At 40.2% G+C, this 14,817-nt stretch overlaps 1 long non-coding RNA gene across 1 annotated transcript; it reads left to right on the forward strand.

Annotated features, from left to right (window-relative positions):
- The first annotated feature begins 2,540 nt into the window (after window positions 1-2,540).
- Window positions 2,541-5,098, forward strand: LOC123498524. Its single transcript, XR_006672703.1, has 2 exons — window positions 2,541-2,626; window positions 4,707-5,098. It is a non-coding gene; the product is annotated as an uncharacterized LOC123498524 (long non-coding RNA).
- The last annotated feature ends 9,719 nt before the right edge of the window (window positions 5,099-14,817 follow it).

Consider the following 14,817-nt stretch of genomic DNA (forward strand, 5'->3'; position numbering starts at 1 on the left):
GTGCCAGGTCATTTTTCGTCACATTCACGAAGAGATGGATGTAGACAAGAATCTCTCGTGCATTCAGCGACTCTTACAATGTATCGGGGAGAGGTTTTACTTCACAATACTGTGGCTTATCAGGCTGAACGGCGGCCTGCCTTACTCGTGGTATCGGCCGCGCGCCAACCACGCCCGCAGGTGGTGGTGCATGCCGGCTTGGGAAGGCCAGCGAGGCGCTCCTGTCTTCACCCGCCGCCGCCACCTGGTGCTTTGGTCTTATCTTATCACCATGCTGATCTGCTGCTCCTTCATGGCCTATATGATAATCGTCCTGATGCCAAGGATGAGAAGTGATCCCTCAATAGCCTCCCAAGCAAGGATAATAAACAGTTTCATGGGTTCAGTGGCCAGCATGGGGCTTGTCTACTACCTGACGGTGAACAGCAAGGAGCTGGCCAGCATGGTGGACCACCTGCACGTCTTCTCACCCTTCTTCTATGCGTCTGTCGGCATGGAGAAAAGCAGAATACAAATAACCGCCGTCGTCATCATAACATGGTCTTACATCTATGACTTAATTTTGTTCTTTAGAGGATTCCTTGAGGAAGAGTCTACTTACGTCTTGCTGAGCAATGTCTCCTCAGTGATGCTGCGGTTCATCTCCTTGGTGTCCGTCATGCCCGTGCTGTTGCTATTCCACATTAACTCCCTGAGGATGGCCGTCACCTACAACCAGGTTTTTCAAAGTTTTCACCACCATGTCTCGGGACAGCAGACGGCCGAGAGAGAGACAGCTGAGGCGCATCCCGAGCCGCATAAAATAAAACAGCAAACCTACTCTTGCCGCGATAAAAATAATCAAGTACTCAGCGAGTTCCTGCCAGCTACTGTGGAGGATGATATAATGGTGACTGCCAGCAGCGCCCTCCATGTTGTGCACTACGCGCAGCACCACCAACACCTGTTCAATGAGTACTTCTCCGTGCCAGTGCTGCTCATCATGGCACGCTCTATCACCAGTCTCATCTTTACATTCTTTTTCTTGATTATGGATCCTCAAACCACGGGGTTCTCTACCACGATGAAGCTTCTGCAAGATGCCTCATTCATTCTCGTCATCTGCCTGGCCCCTGAGGCTGTCGCGAGGCAGGTACGGCACGACTACGATCAGAGCACGAGTCAGCCAATGGTGAACACGTACAGGAAACAATTCAAAGATAATAACAAATAAAACAAATAACAAGTAAATAAATCAATTAATTAATTAACTATTCTACAGTAGAACGAAAAATGTAAAACTGAAAGTGTTAACTAAGCTGGATAAAACTTTAGGAGAGGCAGGAGGAATGGAAATGAACAACCACTGTGTGTGTGTGTGTGTGTGTGTGTGTGTGTGTGTGTGTGTGTGTGTGTGTGTGTGTGTGTGAGTAGCATATCATGTGTTATTCTGTTTTGTTTGCAGAGGAAAAAACTAAGAGGAGTACTGCGTCGCTTGAGGATCTTCTGCAGCGATCGCCTCCATGCTAAGGTTAGGTAAATTACAAAGGATGACAGTCTGACCAAACACCTACACAACTGCCTGTAAGTTAACTACATGATAAGGACACAGGCTAATAAAACAGAAGGTTCCTCCCTTTCCACCAGGCCCTCCTCCGCCTTACGCTGGTATGGAAACAGCAAAAGTACCATGGCATGAAGTATGGAGAGGGTGATAGGTAGCTCTGTTGTTCACTTTACTTAACTCTACATTTCTGACAATCTGAAAATTAATAGGTAAATAATATTAGACGAACTTTGGATACATTTGAAATTTCGAAGTCGGTAGAAATAACAATCAGGTATATACAACGACAGTAATTTTACGTTTTTTTTTCGCTTGTAAGCATTCATTGACTAAAGTTTATAGGATTCAGTTGAGTTGTTGTTGTTGTTGCCGTTGTTGTTATTATTGTTGTTTAGGAGGAGGAGGAGGAGGAGGAGGAGGAGGAGGAGAAAACACGGACAAGAAGAAAGGGAGAGGATGCATGAAAACGATAGAGACGCGTTAGTGATGATGGCAAGAGACAGACGAAGGTTGGCAATTCAAGGCACCAACTCCTGTCTTCCCAACAGTCACCCTGCCTGCCTTTCCATCAATCACCCTGCCAATGTCTGCCTTCCCAACAGTCGCCCTGCCAATGCCTGCCTCCCCAACAGTCGCCCTGCCAATGCCTGCCTCCCCAACAGTCACCCTGCCAATGCCTGACTTTCCATCAGTCACTCTACCAATGCCTGCCTCCCCAACAGTCACCCTGCCAATGCCTGACTTTCCATCAGTCACTCTACCAATGCCTGCCTTCCCAACAGTCACCCTGCCAATGCCTGCCTACCCAACAGTCACCCTGCCAATGTCTGCCTCTCCAACAGTCACCCTGCCAATGCCTGCTTCCCCAACAGTCACCCTGCCAATGTCTGCCTCCCCAACAGTCACCCTGCCAATGTCTGCCTCTCCAACAGTCACCCTGCCAATGTCTGCCTCTTCAACAGCCACCCTGCCAATGCCTGCGTCTCTCCACAGCTGGGCCGCGTGCTGGAGCTGATGGACGATGACCCAAACTTTAACGTGGCAGGATACTTCGTAGTGGCCAAGAGCTGCATTATTTCGGTATTTCACTGTTTCTCTGTCTGTTTGTCTGTCTGATTACCTGGACGTGTGTGTATCTGGATGTCTGACTGTCTTTAGTTAACTATTCAACATGTACGTACGTCTGTGCGCTTGATTATTTGATCTGTCTGTGTATGTGATTGTCTGATCGTCTGTCTACCTAGCTGACTCACTTTTTTTTTTTTTTCATCTGTCTCTGTCACTGTGTTGACTATCTGGCTCTCTGTCTAACTATCTGCGTGTATATCTGTAGGACTATCGGTCTGTCTGGAGAGCTAGATAACTTTTCTTGCCATGTTGATGTGTCTAGTTGCGCTCTCTCTCTCTCTCTCTCTCTCTCTCTCCACCCATGAGGTTAGCAACTTCTCTCACAGATGTCGCCTATCACGTAGAAGAACAAAAACTTGCACAGTTATAAGGACACTTTTTTCGCCAGGTTCCATTAAACAAGAGAGAGAGAGAGAGAGAGAGAGAGAGAGAGAGAGAGAGAGAGAGAGAGAGAGAGAGAGAGAGAGAGAGAGAGAGAGAGAGAGAGAGAGAGAGAGAGAGAGAGAGAGAGAGAGAGAGAGAGAGAGAGAGAGATGGGGGGGAGAGGAAGGAAGGAAGGAAGGAAGGCAGGAAGGAAGGAAGGAAGGAAGGAAGGAAGGAAGGAAGGAAGGAAGGAAGGAAGGAAGGAAGGCAGGAAGGAAGGATGGAAGGAAGGAAGGAAGGAAGGAAGGGGAGAGAGAGAGAACATTGAACATTGAACATTTATTATAGCTCATAAGTTATACAGATGTGACATATATGTATAAAAATAGAACATTTGGCAATAACTTAATGGCTAGCCTATTTGTAAGCAAGGCTTTTAAGGCATGTGGAAGATAATCCATAAATATTGGTAAGTACACAATAGTATATAAAATGTATATGTAAAGATGTTGGGATTAAATATAAATGATATTGGAATAATAAAATAAAAGAATAGAATGAAAATAATGTGATAATAATAATAATAATAATAATAATAATAATAATAATAATAATAATAATAATAATAATAATAATAATAATAATAATAATAATAATAATAATAATAATAATAATAATAATAATAACACTAATAACAACAGCAATAAGAATAATAATAACAACAGTATTAATGATAACAGAGAGAGAGAGAGAGAGAGAGAGAGAGAGAGAGAGAGAGAGAGAGAGAGAGAGAGAGAGAGAGAGAGAGTGAGTTCCAGCGACCGCCTTACGTAAACACATATAACGATCATGGTTGCTCTAAGATAACAGACAAAATGTGTTAACTATAATCGTTCGTTACATAAACAACGACTCATTTTCTACCTCTACATTACCATTCTTTTTCTTTCTTTTGATTCTCTCTCTCTCTCTCTCTCTCTCTCTCTCTCTCTCTCACACACAAAAAGATCGCAAAAAAAAAAATAAGATCCAAATAATTTAACGAGTCAATCAATCAGTCACAAATTCACATCTAGAAAAGCACAGTTTCACTAAATAAATAAATAAATAAAAGATATAGAATAAATATGTAAAAAGAAAAGATATATAAAATACAGAAAATGAGGAAAATCCATAAAGACACTCATGTTACGGCTTTGGCTGACGCTTTTGTCTTGGTGTGGGGCCGGCACTCCACTGGACCCTTTTTTCACTGTCATTTTTGTTAACTACTCACAGAATCACACCTGTCTAGGACACGGTGCATGCAATTATAGGGAAGTGGTGGCGTAGTGGATAAGGTGGTAAGCGTGAGATCAGGCAGACGTCCATGCGTAGGTTCGAATCCCACCACGTGCCGTCTTGAAACTTTGCCATTTGTCGAGTGGTTTAAAGTTACCTACATGTCACCATGATATCCAGGTTCTAGGTAGAGGTGTAATTGCCTTACACCAAAAATGTGCTTGGGTAGTGATATGGGCCCTAATATGGGTATCACTGTAAATAAAATTGCCTGCGCCGCTAATGGATAGAAGCTGGCCATCACTTCCCATACTCTTTAAGTGTATCTACAGGCGATATAGGCTATAACATAAAAAAAGACTAATTACAGCTCCTCTCCCCTGGCCAGGTCACCTGCTTCATCTCCACGTACCTGGTCATTCTGTTACAGTTCTACATTAGCGAGTTAAAATGTCCGGCAAAAGGGGACGCAGCCACCACTGCCAACACCACTGACACTATCATCGAGATCTTATACCAATGATGTCTCCTTCCTCCCCCCCATCCCACACACCAGAGATTTTTACTCCAAAGATGTAAAAATAAAAGCTGCAAGAAGTTGTCAGGCTTTTTGAAGCTGCATTTATATATTTTTCTTATTTTCATTTTTTTTTCGAGTTCTTTATCAAATCGGCACAAAACCTAGTTGCAGAGTCTATTCCAGCAGCTAAAAAGGAAACGATGGGAGAACATGAAAAAAAAAACCCAAAAAAACAAAAGAAGCCACATACGAAAACACGGGAAAATAAAAAAAGGAACTTGGAAAAACATAAAAGAACATGAAAGAACATTGGATAACATGACGAAAAGTTAGAAAAGAAAAATAGCAAAAGAACATCATGGAGGAGAGAATGAATGAGAGACAAAGTAGAATGAATGTGCTATCTGTGAATAAAAACAAATCAAACAAATAAAGAAACAATACAAAGAAGTTGCACAGAAGAAAGTAAAAAGTAAATGAACGAATATAGAGAATAAATGTGGGAGCTGAAAAAGAGAATAGATAGATAAATGAAAACAGACACATAACAAGAACAAAAACGAATTACTTTGTGACAAATTAAAAGAAATATGTATTCAAGTCAGGAAAAAAAAATAAAGAAAGGAAAATTAAGGAAGGAAATAACAAACGAAGAGGTAAATATATGTTTAAAATGAAAAAAAAGAAAACGAACAAAACAAGTAACACAACAAGTAAATTGATAAAGCGAAGGAAGGAAAGTAATGGACAGAACGTTCACATAAATAAAAAAAAAAAAAAAAAACGTACAAGTTAAGTTATTACTGTAATATGTATAACATTTTTCCTCTAAAATCAATGGAGGAGTTAAGAATATCAATTGCCATCCTTTCTACTTAGTTATTCATTTGTATTATTTAATAACTTTTCTCCTACTTTTTTATGTTGTTATTTTTTCACACGTGTTTCTTCATGTATATTTTACTAAGCAATTGTTATTATTATTATTATTATTATTATTATTATTATTATTATTATTATTATTTATTTTTTTTATAGTTTTCGTATTCAGATCAAGAGTATGAGTATTGTGTCTTGTTTAATTTGTTAGTGTTGCTTGTTAAATAGCCGTGAGATTCCAACGACTTTGATTGAATATATGCAAAAGATTACTATCAGGTGTTCTCTTTGAAGTATACCATACGTAGGTATTATATCTATCCTGTCTTTCCTTGGAATCCTCCGTACGTAATTGTTGACGACAAATTTGAATGTATTACACACACACACACACACACACACACACACACACACACACACACACACACACACACACACACACACACACTCACACTCACACTCACTCACTCACTCTCTCTCATAACAAAGTAGTAATGGTGACAAGCACACTATAAAGGAACAAAAATTTTTGATTGGGGTAAAGAGTACCTCAGACACACAATCTATTAACTCGACACAACCTTACAGACAACTATCCCCTCTTCTTCAATGACGCTCAAGTCTCTCCTTCTATACTGAATATCTTCAGTCCGTCCTTTATTTACAATCTAAACTGGAAACTTGACATCTCATCTCTAGCTAGAGCAACTGCTATGAAGTAAGGCGTTCTTAGTTGTCTCCGCCAGTTTTTCTTATCCCCACCACAGCTGCTAACTTTGTACAGAGGATTATCCGTCCATCTATGGAATATGCTTCACATGTATGGAGGTGTTACACTCATACCGCTCTTTTAAACAAGGTGGAATAAAAATACTGTCTTATTAACTTCTCTCCTTTAACTATCTTCAACCTCTCTTATCGCCGCAATGTTGCATGTCTTGCAATCTTTTACAGCTATTTTCATGTTCATTCCTCTTCTGATCTCGCTAACTGAATGCCTCCCATCCTCCTCGCTGCACAAGACATTATTTTTTTTCTCTCATCCCTATTCTGTCCACACCCTCCAGTGAGTTTCAAGACACTTATTCTGTAATTTTTGACCAACACCTCAAGGGACAGTTTTGTGTTTCCAATTTTATTGCCCTTGGCCGGTGCCTCCTCCCTCCTCTCTCTCTCTCTCTCTCTCAGACACAAATACGAAATATAGACAAGATGAAGGTAAATGAGCAGGTGTGAATTCTAGTATTATCAGTATCTAATGAATTGCAAAACATCAATAGACTGTAAGGAACGTGTACGTTTTTCTTTACTATTATTATCACTTTTCATCATCATATTTGAAAGTCAACAAGGATAATTTTCAATCATTATTCCGTGTAAAGATTACAAAACAGTAGATGATAGCGAGGCTGTGACGATTTAACTCTTTCTTTGTTTCTTATTACCATCAATGCATTTCATCACCATCGTAGTGTGAATTTAAAAAGAGTCATTATTCGTCACGTGTTTCTCATCAAGCTGATTGCCACGAGTGAAGAGCGACAAGAGGGACATGAGGCAATGAATGATAGAATAAACTAAACAGAGCAAACAAAAACAACAATACATATCCAAGAGGGAGATTTCAAGTCGCTTATCCACTGTTATTTTATTTTTCCTTTTTAACATTCCCTTTGGAAACCGGCACTCAAATGCTCCTCTACAACATCAATGAAATACGTATAAAAACGAAAGAATACATGCGTAACACACACACACACACACACACACACACACACACACACACACACACACACACTAAACAAACGAATAAACTATGAGGGTCGATAGTAAACATTAGTGAACTAATAAGTTATAGTGTGTGTGTGTGTGTAGTGATTGTCTCTCGCACAGTCATCTCATCGTCTCTTGCACGCGTCAATACTACATTCGACACACTGTTCAAGCAGGAACGCACCTCACCGTTTTAATATCTATCACGTTGCTTACTTAATCATTGATCTGTTTAACTTTGTATCTTGATCCTCTTCCTCCACCATTTATTTTTTCTTTTTCTCTAAGTTCCCGTTTTCCTCTTGGTCTTGTCTCTCTGTCTTCAAACTTCCTTTTCAACTACTATAGAGTATAATTCTGCTTCTCAATATCATTTAAGACTTTCTTCTCTGTAATTGCTTCCATTCTTCCATCAATAATTCTTCCTGTTCCTCCTCTACTATAATCAGATCGATGGAAGACACTCGGGTCTGCCACCTTCCTTCCCTCATCCATCACATCATCATTATTATCGGCTCCTACAAACAGCTGATTGATTGGTACCACGAGTAATTCCCATGACACTATATAGTGTTCTAAGATGACAGATTACAAGCTGAATTAATCATTGATGACACTGTGACCAGGTGCCGTTGCGTGTGCTGACTATTTGCTGACTATACTGGTCTTCGCTCGCCTTTACACAACATACTATTGACTGCCGTGTGAAGAGGTGAGTGGTTAAATGGTTGTATAGTTGTATTGTCTGGTAGGCTACACTAAGAGCCTCACTTCCTCTACTTCAAAAAGCTCCGGTTAAAGTTACACTGGATATGTAAAGAAGCAACCTTGAGAGCTTGGCTAATCGTCTCTATATATGGCCTTTGAAAGAAGGTGTTTCTGAATAGAAGCTCTGAACTACGTGTTAAGTTTTGTAGTTCGAAATGTAATGGGTAATTGAGTAAATAAAAATCCAATGTGAATGTGTTGGTAGTGTTGTAATTACTAAATATTATCAAATATATATCTATTGCAATATTTTTTTTACTTTATTCCCTTATTTTATAGTGTACAGATAAATATACAAAAATGGTGTGTGTGTGTGTGTGTGTGTGTGTGTGTGTGTGTGTGTGTGTGTGTGTGTGTGTGTGTGTGTGTGTGTGTGTGTGTGTGTGTGTGTGTCCGACACATGCCGAATGGGTAAGTTGTGATTGGTGACGTGAATGCTAGATTTGGTAGGCGTGTAAGAGAATTATTGTTGCTGATGGGTTTACCGAATTTACATGACTTTTCGTATCAATATATTTACGACAGTGTTAACAGTCCTAATGATAATGCTGAGTTTGTGTCATCTATATGTATTGAGAAGTCAATGTTATTGATTAATAATCTCAAGTGTCAAAACAAGCATTTTTATTGTGAAAAAACGTACCGCAGAGGGGACAAATGGACTCTGGGATAGACACATGTGTTGCGTCCCCAACGTTGATTAGCCATATGAGTAACTTCTGTGTGATACAGAAAGACGATCTCCCTTCCGATCACGCCTCAAGTAAGCAGTTACAGTCGCCAGTACAGGAGCGAGCTCGGATAGCATTCTGGCCAGGTCTACATCGCTGGGAGATAGTGCCGTTTCACATGGTAACAGTGCTAGGACTGGGCTCTCAACAATATCCCCAATCATGGGTCAGAGCTATTTTCAAGAAGGAAGATAGAATGAATCCACACAATTATAGAGGCATTAGTGTACTTAATTGCTTTGCCAAATCATATGACATGGTGTTATGTGAAAGATTAATTTGTTGGTTTAAGCCGTTTCGGGAACAGGCAGGATCACAAAAACACCGAGGCTGTCTGGAACACATTGCCACACTGAAACTTTTGACTGACACTGCAAGGAGAAAAAAAAAATATTTGTAGGCTTTGTCGACTTCTTAAAAGCGTATGACATGGTATCATGACAAAAGTTGTTTTCTGTAATAAAGAGGTTGGCTGCTGTTCAGTAATGTTAACGTGTCAGGCAGGGTTTCTCTACCTCTTTTTTTCTTATTCATCATATTTGAGAACGAGTTGATTAAAGTAATGAAAGAGAAATGCAACACAGAAAATTTGTATAGGGTGGTTACACATACTTGTACTAATGGATGATACTGTGATATTGTCAACTGCTAGACATACTATGATTAAAAAGACAGAGATTCTCCAACAGTTCTGTCAGGAATACGGCATGGTTGTGAATAACAGCAAGACTAATTTTTTTTATAATTAACGGTGAGGACGGGGACACGGAGCCGATACGTGTGGAGCTGGAGGGGGCTAGTAATGGAACACTGTACTAGCTATGTTTACTTTGGATCGCCCTTCACGAGTGACGGCTCGGTGTCCCTGTCTGTTAATGTCCGTGCTAAGAACAAATTATGTCATGTATTAAAATATGTATTTTCTTACAAAAAATAATGATGTGCTTTTCATTGTCAAGTATTTGATGCTGCACTAATGTCGTCGCTGATGTATGGATGCACGTCATGGGTGTGTGCTGATATAAAGCCCATCATGAAATTACATAATTGGTCACTGAAGCAATTGTTAAGAGTGAGGACAACATCAAACCAAGTGTGCTATGCTGAGGCCGGTTACCCGTCGCTCCCAGATGTGTGTGTGTGTGTGTGTGTGTGTGTGTGTGTGTGTGTGTGTGTGTGTGTGTGTGTGTGTGTTATGGTTTTCTTTTTATGCTTTTATGTGTTTTAATGCGTTTGCTGTGTGCCATTTGCTACATATTACGGAACTATTTTGTGTGCAAGATGGTTTGATATGCTTAAGGTGTCTTACGAGATATGTGTGTTAGGTTTTATAAAATTTTGTCATTCATAAATTCTAAAGGAAAGCATTTGTGATAGATCATATTTTCAGAGTATATTTTGTAAAGATAATATTTTGTTGTGGTCAATAAATATCTATCTATTTATCTATCTATCTGTGTGTGTGTGTGTGTGTGTGTGTGTGTGTGTGTGTGTGTGTGTGTGTGTGTGTTGTATTTTTTTAAACATTGTTAAGTAGACATCTGTGTTGTAATGATACCTTTTTTATTAATTTATCTATTTATCTAGGGAGGCGGTGACGTAGTAGATAAGGTGGTGAGCGTGGGATAGGGCAGACGTGTACGCGTAGATTCGAATCCCACCACGTACCGCCTTCAAACTTTGCAATTTGTCGAGTGGTTTTGAGTTGCCTACATATCACCATGATACCCAGGTTCTAGGTGGTTACACCAAAGATGCGCTTGGGTGGTGATATGGGCCATAATATGGGTACCACTATAAAAAAAAAACTACAGTATTATACTGTACTGTACCTATATTAAATACTCGGCTTCAATCTTGGGCATATATTTACTATTATTACATATTGTTTTTTCTACTTCCCGTAAGGATGTACGGGGAGGCCATTCAAGGAAGTATGTGCCTTGGCGCGACAGGGAGTAAATATATCATATGTGTGGCAGTAAAAACTATGCTGTGCAGGTATTTGATCACTGAAAAATTAGATGGTCCTTGAGACCACAACGGCAATAGCTGGCTGGCAAGTTTATCTCTAGAAAATTACGTGTATCATATTACTTTTAATAAGAAAGAATTTGATGATCACGTTAATCAACAAGTCACAAAAACAATTAAATCTGTGAATAAAAAAGAATAGGTAAAAAAAAAAAAAATTGCGATACATAAAATACAGAAAACGTACCTACATTTTTTTTTAGGAAAGACCAAACTAAATCACTCGATTCTTTACAATATCCGCCAAATATAACAACAATCTATCTCAATAATATAATCTTGAAAACAATGAAAAATAAAGAAAACTGAATCCCAACACGATCACTTTTCTACAGGGCTGGCCAGAAATACGTGACCAACCATCGCCTCGCCATATAGAATAGTATTACAAATCCCTGGGTCGAATTTAATTTTATATACGACTTGGTTCTGCGTGAGCCGGAGTAGCTTTCAGAAGTTACATAAAGTAATTACAAGTGTGTTTAAGTCGCAGCTCTCTGGTAATGGAGACTAAACTAAAATAACATACCCTACCCTATCCTAATCTATCCTACCCTACCCAATCCTATTCCACCCTACACTATCTTATCCTATCCTACCCTATCTTACCCTACCCTATCCAGTCTTAACCAAACATAATCTAATATAACCCAACTTAATCTAACCCAGCCTAACCTAACCTAACATATTCTAAAACAAGACTTAATTAGACACATTACACAACCCAACTATATTAAGAAAGCCTTCACACAACTAAAAGAAATGATGAACTAAACTAACTATAAACAATATGAACGGCTGTCATGTGAAGACCTCAAACATCTTCAGTAACACGACATCAGTTTCATGATTATTATCTATATTATTAGAGGGATTCATTAACTTGATTTCATTTGTCTCAACTATAACGTCTTAGAGGCAGTGTGTAGCATTGAGAGGATACACGAACTCAAGGCCATGTGTCGCAAGGGGGTTACCAGTTTCGTGACAGTCGGCTTCCCCGTTTTCTTTGGATGAGGAGTGAAAATACGCGAATATTTGAGTCATGAGCATACTATTCATCTAAATGGCTGACGTGATTAAATAAAACATTGATATAAGTATTTGTTTGGTGATGTGGGTTGTGTAGGTGTGATCTGAAGTCCAGGAAGGTCCCAGTAAAACGCACAATGCTTGTCCAAGGTTATTCTTCTAACGGTTAAGATAGAAAATACGAGTACATAGGAACCTAGTGTTGTCTTGATTATGACTGCTGCTCCTTCATTATTACCGCCGCGGATGCTACTATTACTATTACTACTACTACTACTACTACTACTACTACTACTACTACTACTACTACTACTACTACTACTACTACTACTACTACTACTACTACTACTACTCCTACTACTACTACTACTACTACTACTACTACTACTACTACTACTACTACTACTACTACTACTACTACTACTACTACTACTACTACTACTACTATCACCATCGTCATCACTACCATTACTATTATTTCTAGCTTCAAATCAAAATCACACACACACACACACACACTCGACTCACAATCGAGAGGGCCGGGTTCGAGTCCCGGCGCGGCGAGGGAAATGGGCATGCCTCTTAATGTGTGGTCCCTATTCACCTAGCAGTAAATAGGTACGGGATGTAACTCGAGGGGTTGTGGCCTCGCTTTCCCGGTGTGTGTTGTGTTGATGTGGTCTCAGTCCTACCCGAAGATCGGTCTATGAGCTCTGAGCTCGCTCTGTAATGGGGAAGACTGGCTGGGTGACCAGCAGGCGACCGAGGTGAATTACACACACACACACACACAAGACAACATTATCGAGATGAAGGTGACAGCTTTACCTGCTTATCCTTATCTACGTATCAGCAATGCACGTAACGCAATCACTGTACACTGCACTCTTATCATGACGAACTCAAGTCAGTCAGTCAGCTGTGTGGAGAAGCGAGCCAGTTGTGACCATAGCTGAGATGACTTCATAAAGCCGCCTTATTAAAACTGTCTCTGCCTGTCAGTCCTCAGTGCTCATCAAACCTCCCTGTGCCTGCCTCTGCTCCAATCCTCCCCGCCGCCACCACCACCACCACCACCACCACCCGCCGCCGCCACTCCTCACCACACGCTCCCCTATGAATCTGGTGTATGGGCAATTTTCTCCCCCGATTTTAAACGTCCCTTTTATTATCACTCATCCATACGGCTCATCACTCAATTAATCCTCCAAGGTGGGCTGGATCTACATTTAAATCCCTGCCTCCCCCCTCTCTCCACCACCCCGCCCCCAACGTAGGATTACCGGAAGGGCGAAATATTGAAACATATGGTGGTTATTAAACTCCGGGACTGGCTGGAGGCGAAAACAAACTAAATCAAACCTAACCGCGTAGACTGAAGCATCTTTCTCGCTTTTTCCTTGTTTTCTCTTTTAAAACATATAAAAGAAGAAAAAAAAAAAAATACCGACATCTAATGATTGTGAATTTTAGTGTGAAAAAAGAGACATCAAAATATTTCAGCGACGGTAATAAAAAAGAAACGTGCGGTGGTGGTGGTGGTGGTGGTGGTGAAAGTTAAATGAATCAGTGGTTTGTAATAAAAGGGACAGCATCGAGGAGGAAAGGACAAGGGTGAAGGAGAGAGGGGGAGAAGCGGAGAGGGAGGGAGAGGATGAGGAGGAGTGAAAGGGGGAGGTAACAAAGCAGGATGAGGGAGAGGAAAGACCTGTTGGTGGCCGTGGGGATGGTAGTAGAGAGAGAGAGAGAGAGAGAGAGAGAGAGAGAGAGAGAGAGAGAGAGAGACGGGTGAGGAGAGGTGGGGGATGGATGGGGATAAGGGGAAGCGGGAGGCATTGTTCACTTGAATCCTCTAATCATTACTCACGTCGGATTAGATTCTCGACACGACAAGTGGGCATGATCTTCTTTTGTCCTTCAGGCCGCGCACTATGAACTCGCCAACCTCGATTTTAAAATGGCTTGATTACTTTGCAAATTTGAGACGAGACTTGATTATTGGGATGAATATATATACTCTTTTTTCATCTTCTTTCTAATAAAGTGTGTGTGTGTGTGTGTGTGTGTGTGTGTGTGTGTGTGTGTGTGTGTGTGTGTGTGTGTGTGTGGTAAAACCCTAGCCGTATTTTTAATTTTCATGGCTTTCTTATTATCTCTCTCTCTCTCTCTCTTCCAATTCATTCTTATTCTAATTCTCACCACTGTTTAGTTTTCCTGTGCTATTTTTTCCCATCAGCACTGTCCTGATCTACGTGTTTTAGAAGCCTGTGCGTGCGTTTCCTTCGCTATACAATTTTTTCTTGACGAAACTTTCTCAGGAGCTCAAACAGCTTGTCCTTTACGTTGTTTTCCTATTACGTCACGCCATTAGTCAAAGTAACATGACTCGTTTCTCCTTTCTTTTCCTTTTTTATTGTTGTGATGTCATCAAATTTGAGGACTTTAATTTTCTTCTTTCCCAGTTTTTTTTTTTTTTTTTTTGTAAATTAACAAGCCCAGTATTGTTATGTAATCTATTTCTAGCATTCTCTTTTCTCTCCCATCATTCGGTTTAGGTCCTCCTCATCTACTGACTATCTAACAAAAGCTTGGACTGTTCGATGCTCAATTGTAAGGGACTGAAGATGAGGGAAAAATACACATACCCCACATAAAGTAGTGTATTCTATTTGCAAGACGGAGGTTTAATCTTCAAGACATTTCTCCTTTGATTTTAGCTAATCTTTGTTGTCTTATTGTTTAAACACAAGCATCCTCAGTGA

Source organism: Portunus trituberculatus, chromosome 48 (assembly GCF_017591435.1).
Source record: "Portunus trituberculatus isolate SZX2019 chromosome 48, ASM1759143v1, whole genome shotgun sequence".
Classification (NCBI taxonomy): domain Eukaryota; kingdom Metazoa; phylum Arthropoda; class Malacostraca; order Decapoda; family Portunidae; genus Portunus; species Portunus trituberculatus.